This window comes from Xiphophorus hellerii, chromosome 15, assembly GCF_003331165.1.
Source record: "Xiphophorus hellerii strain 12219 chromosome 15, Xiphophorus_hellerii-4.1, whole genome shotgun sequence".
NCBI lineage: Eukaryota > Metazoa > Chordata > Actinopteri > Cyprinodontiformes > Poeciliidae > Xiphophorus > Xiphophorus hellerii.
Genome location: NC_045686.1, coordinates 25,795,721 through 25,802,384, shown reverse-complemented (window position 1 = coordinate 25,802,384; position 6,664 = coordinate 25,795,721).

Here is a 6,664-nt window from a genome sequence, read left to right as displayed (position 1 = left end):
TTAGACTTAATTTCCTAGTCCCCAGGGTGCTCTCCCTTGCATGTCTTTATACTGTATGTCTCTGAAGATTCAGCATTGGTAAAACTAAAGAGATATAGGTCTTATACCTTCTAAGCAGTGACGTGCGGTGAGGTTCATAGCTGGTGAGGCACTGACTTAACCATAATCATATTTACAAATATAGACCCCCTGCATGTTGTTGTTTACATAAGGAAATTTCACGCATGCGGAAAACACTGGAGGGCAAAAAGACTATTCTTTTACACGTCATGCATAGTCGCGCTGCCGCCGTAGAATAATTCCGTAACTCAATCAAATTTGGACCTGTAGATATGATTAGTTTCGTGGCAGCCAGTGCAGTTAGCGAGAGGTTGCACAATTGAAGGTGAGGCTCAGCTCACTGCTGCCTCACCAGCTTTGCTTCCGAGCATTTGGGAAAATGCAAAAATCCAGCGATTTTGAAGAAAAACTCATCAGAATTGGTTAAGCTAAATGAAAAATAGGTACTTTATAGCAGTGGTCCCCAACCCCCAGGCCGCGGACCTGTACCGGTCCGTGGACCAATTGGTACCGGGCCGCGCAAAAAATAAATATTTCCATTTTATGTATTAATTGAATCTGGAGGATCTTTTATTTTGAAAATCCTTTAACCTGATTCTCTCGGTTACGTCTTGCGTGCCAACATTGAGTCTACAAGCAGCAAAATGAGTAAGAAACAGATCAAGATGTCTTTGGAAAGTTTCTTTGCAAGGGGAAAAGGCCCAGAGAAGAGACAGGAGAATTATTTATTCCAGTTAGTGAATCCAACATTCCAAGCCCGCTCTGCATGACCGGTCCGCTGTAATAAAAAGGTCGGGGACCACTTCTTTATAGTACAAACCACAGGGTGAAAATAGCAATAGAAATGATTTTATCATTATTATTTTTCCATGTTGACAGGTCCCCTGACAGCACGTCACTGCTTCCAAGTTATTAGCCACTCATTTGCAAATTGTAGTCTACTTTTTTTCCCACATACCTCCCAAATACTTTAAAAAAAATCTTATATTTAATCTTGATCTATTGTTGTGTTTGTTCTATATGAATATTGATAAGATGTGGAACACAAAAGAGTAACAGGAATGAATCCACTGTCAGATTCACACATAATATTGACTTCCATTTATGTTAGAAAAATTAACTGTCAAAAGGAATCACTATGACAGAAATCTCAAGCAATCGTCTCTTTAAATCTATTACTTACTTGTTGATAAGGAGAGAATGCAATGAGTTACACAGACTGCTGGTCAAAACACTCTCTAACAGACACAAGAACTCATGTCGTTATATACACTATACACATATGTATCTGTTTGCAGAACTGGGAAACCAGTTATGCAAACAATGGTGTTCCTTATCTTTGGACTCAGTCCTGGTCTCATGATGGGAAATGACCCATGAACTTTTTTGGGATACTATGAATGAAGAGTCATGTGATAGCTTCACATAAAGTCATGTGATAGCTTCCACTTCAACCATATATCACATTTATTTTGAAACCTGATTCAGTACAGCTTCCTAACTGTACTTCTAGTTTTGCTGCTAGCATGTCCTGCTGGACTTGGAAACATTGCATTAGGACTGTCAAAACCACATGTAACACATACTGCATGTGCACCAAAAGTTAATAATCCACTTGCAAATGTATGTGCAACTCTTCCTGATAGAACAAATTACCCATATTTAAACAACCGTTCATGCTTTGAGATTCCTACGATTAAATAAAAAAAGTGTCTGGTATGCTATGTAGTGATGGGCAGATGAGGCCTCATTGGGTGTATGGGACATTTCCCAAACTGCGTCGACTCTGCGTTGAAACTGTGTTGCCTGGTCACTTGCAGTGACATCTGCTGGATTTAAAAAGTCCTTGTAGGCAAATTCAATAAAGACTGGAAACAGACTGAACAAGGTTCATTCGCATATTTTTATTTAGAACCCTCTGTTACTGTTACTGAACTGTTGCCTTGCAGCAAGAAAGTCCTGGGTTTGATTCCCGGCCTGGGGTCTTTCTGCATGGAGTTTGCATGTTCTCCCTGTGCATGCGTGGGTTCTCTCCGGCTTCCTCCCACAGTCCAAAAACATGACTGTTAGGTTAATTGGTCTCTCTAAATTCTCCCTAGGTGTGAGTGTGTGTGTGCATGGTTGTTTGTCCCGTCTGTCTCTGTGTTATCCTGTGACAGACTGGCGACCTGTCCAGGTTGAACCCCGCCTCTCGCCTGGAACGTTAGCTGGAGATAGGCACCAGCACCCCTCCAGACCCCAGTAGGGACAAGGGTGTTAGAAAATGGATGGATGGAGGGATGTTACTGTTATAGCTATGAGCTGAGGCGATTGCATCATTTACAAACCATTTCTCCTGCTTTTGAGAACACCCTTTCACAGGGCACTAATAATGACGGCACACATAGAAATTTAATGCAAGTTTGTATAAAATAGGGTAATGTTTTTTTGTTTCCCAGTATTGTGGATCCTGTGATCTTGGTGTGTTCGCCTCGGAGATGCATCTTTGTACCTCAATAATGGCATCATGGTGACATTTGAATTGGCCTTGCTCTCTTCGACTACCATGTTCACCTGCTGCCACAGGTTATCATCAGAGAAAAAAATTAAATGCAATTGTGTTACTAATTCATTATAATTACATGGAATGATTTGCATGAACCTTAAAATGGAACTAAACACAATTAACAACCATGACAAACCTGAACTGGGAGCAGATGGTTGAGTTGAAGGTCCAGTTCAATCTCATGCTTTCTGGAAACACCAGGGTCTATCAGGGAGTGTTAACTGGCAAGATGATGCCTCAGCATTGTGGAAGAGCTCTGGTTACAGTAAGACAAAACCTGGGAGCAAATCCAACATTTCATCTACAATATAAATAAAAGTGAATCCATGTAAACTAATTAAAATATTCTATAGAATAGAACTGGAATAATCCAAAAGAAAAATGATCAAAAGTGGAAATGAGAATGGAATAATAATTTACCTTATTCTCCTTAATAAGATCAAAATGATCCTACACGGGGAAACCTTCCTCTTCCTTGGTTGATATATGCCGGTATTTAAATATGAACCAAAAACCAACTCAAGTCAAAGAACATAATCTCCATCCAACAAAACCCACAAACGTGTTGACACAGTTTCTCCCTCATAGATACAATTCACAGTTCCTGTGATCCAAACGACACAGGAACTTTATAGGTCCTGTGCTTTTCCTTAAAGTGATACGCACACCGACATGGGGTTTTGTCTTGTTTGCTCGGCGCATGTGCCAGGATTTCTGTGTCGTCAGACCCATCACCAGTGTTGTCTGGCCATCCCCTCTGACAAATAGAGTCTGTTGAGAAGCTTTTATATTCCTTTATTATGTCTAAAACAGGCCATCAAAATTTTTTTACTTTGGAATTGCCAAATGTTATTGTGAAGGTGATATGCATCAGTTTGCTCCAGTTGTCGCTGATGTCATTGTAGAATGCATAGACAGAATCAGTAACCTGAGGAAGCTATACCTGCTGTGACACCATGCAGCTAATCTTCCATGTCAGCTTCATAGCCCTGCAAGTTACAGGGACACACACACATACACACACAGTGGACTGTCTTCAGTTTCAATTTCTGCACTAATCTTTCTTTGCATTATGCAAACCCTTCTGCTCACCATATTATAGCTTTTGCTTTAACAAGATAATCATACCAACGATCAGATTTAACATTTCAGACACTGTCTGCACTCATTTCATCAATAGGCAACCCTCCTTCTATCACTAGAGCCACATTAGACTTGGCAGATTATCATTTAGAGCAATTCAATCCTCATTGTAAAATACTCACAGATGGTTTTTGTATTCAAAGTTATCTTTCTCAACACAAGATTAACACACATAATTTTAAATCAATTAATTTCTCCTCTTTTAATCCCACTGAGGGAGAGATTGAGTGATCCTCCATTACTCTCTTCATTGTCAGTTCAATGTTGGTGACAGTTTAACAAGAAAATCTAATTAGTTGACTTAATATTCACGTTAGCATGCTAGAGATCCTATGTACACGCCCTTGCTTTGTGGTCAATGTAGATTTTTTTCAGTATCAGTTTAATTAAAGAGCAAGAGGATAGTGAAACTATACTGTGTCGAGTTGCTGAAAAAGTCACAATATTTTTCATCTTTTCCTTGGTTTTTATTTTTATTTTAATAGCTGTTGCTGAGCAAAATCAGAAAAGTTATTTAACTTTTCAGTCAAGGGCTTAAGATGAGATGACTATAGGCTTGGCAGTGACCGCCTCCGAGTTCTGCTTAAAGAGCAGAGACCCAACTCTTTTATCTTCTCCTGTGTTATGGCATGCACAAAAGAGAATTCTCAGGTCTTCACTAAATATCAATGCTCATCCAGTAGAAAATGCTTGAAGGGAACCCACTCTTTGAGACTTCTGCCATAATCCGGCACTGTGTACAAATGAAAGATATTCATGGATCAATCAGAGAGTGAAATGTCTCACAGTGTAATGGAGGTCAAACTGAACCCAGGCAAGAGAACAAATTCACAAACTGTCTAAAGCTACAGAGGTTTTAGTATATTACTTCCAACACTGGCAAATACACAGCCATTTTGCAATCTTTAGAAATGTGAATGCAAATGTTTTTCAGACATCACGTTCTGTGTTATGAAGTTCTATTAAGCTCCTGTTAGGCATACTGTATATGTCTTCAATGCAGGTTAATTCACAGTGAAGTACAAGATTTTCTTTCAATTTTTTTTGTTTTCATTTTAACAATACAGTTCTGTAACCCACCCACAGAACAGGTCCACATTAGTTTCTGCAGTTTCAGCAGTGACTCATACAGAAAGTCTAGTTTCACAAGTTCATGCTCAGCTACTAATTAAATAACATTCAGTCTTCTGTTCCTAAATAAATGAGTCAGAAAGATCAGGTTTGAAGTTTTGCCATAATTCCTCACTTCCTTTTTTATTTTGGTGATGCAATTAACACAACAGAATGGAATACTTTAAACAGAATCAAAAGTACAAATAAGAAAATAAAATGTAACAAAAAAGCAAAACTTCAGTAAAATATAGGCAAACAAATCAATTAAAAATCTGCATTGTTTCTTCTCAGTGGTCTGCAGTCTTGGACCAATGCAAACAGTAGAGCAGGGGAAGGTTTTGAGTCGATCTCGACAATAGGTGACATTTGAACGCCACCAGGAGGCTGAGACAAGGACGTCCTCAAAAATAAGGATGTAAGCATTTGTCAAATTTTAATCGAGTTTGATGGATTAAAAAGTCCCACCCAAACAAATAATCGTATCGAACATCTGTTTTATTGTATAATTTGACCCTTATCGAGCATTGCATATGGAAATATGACATCAATACATCCTGTATCGGAGAAATCAGATTGAAAAGTGTATTATTATCATTGTATTAAATCTTTCTTGATAATTTCCAGACTTAATTGTGCCCCTAGTTTAATTTATCATTTAAATTAAACTATTATCTTAATAAAACATGCATAATTTATACCCACTTGCATAATCATGATGAAGTTTCTGGAAAGTTCTGGAGATATGCAAGCTGCCTGATGTAACTTGTGCTCTGAATTCCATCAATTCGGGGCCCCCCTTTTATCATTTAAATTAAAGTCTTATCTTAATAAAACATGCAGGAATTATTCCCCTCTTCCCCCCATTGAGCTTTCTGGAAAGTTCTGGAAATATGCAAGCTGCCTAACATAACATCTCCTCTCAGTTCCATTACTTTTAACCCCAATGACCTATTCAGATGGATGGAGCCCGTCCCTAACTGCTCTTATCTTCCTGTTCCCCTCCAGCAGATGCCCATCCCACTTTTTAGTTTATGTTTGAATGAGCCAATAGAGATAAAGGGGGCGGAATTTCTGTTTTTCTGCTATAAATATTTTCTGAGATCATGTCATTCTACTTGTTGCATTTGGAGAGGAAGAACCACTTGCTCTGAAAAAAAAAATGGTTCGCATTAAAAGAGAAAAGCCTCAAAAGAGATGAAAGCAGGTAGCTAATCAACTAGCATATAGCTCATCTGCTCCAACCTCAGAGACTACAGATGAGTATTGTTTTGCTGGGTCAGGTGCCAGTTGGCTAGTTTATTCCCCTGGTGGTTGTGAGTGGTAAAGATGGCTTTGGGAACTGCTGTTATCGGCTTAAGTGAGGTCCTAAGGATGTTCTTGAGTTCTGGTTTGGTGGAGGGGGAAGGTTCCTGTGAGCAATGGATCAGGTCCCGGTGCTGGGTGTGTGGTATTGTTATGCAAGTGTTGTGAATGCAAGCGGGGCTCGGGGTCCCCTTGATTTGAATTATCTGTCCCTATTCTCTTCTGCGTGTCAGGTGTGTGTGTGCGGGATGTGGAGGTACCTTGTGTTTGATCCCTGTTTCTTACCCTTTTTATAATGTGTTGGGCCTGATCTTGCTGCGGTTGTGGTGGTCTGGAGGTTGTTGTTGTTGGTCTGGAGCAGGTGTATTTTATTGTTCTCCTGGCTGTTGCTAAAGTTCTTTGTTTGATTTGTTTAATTTTCTTTTGTGCTCTTCTGGTGGTGTAACCTCAGTAATCGTGATCGGGTTCTAGCTCAGTTCAACTCAGTTCTGCGTTGTGTGA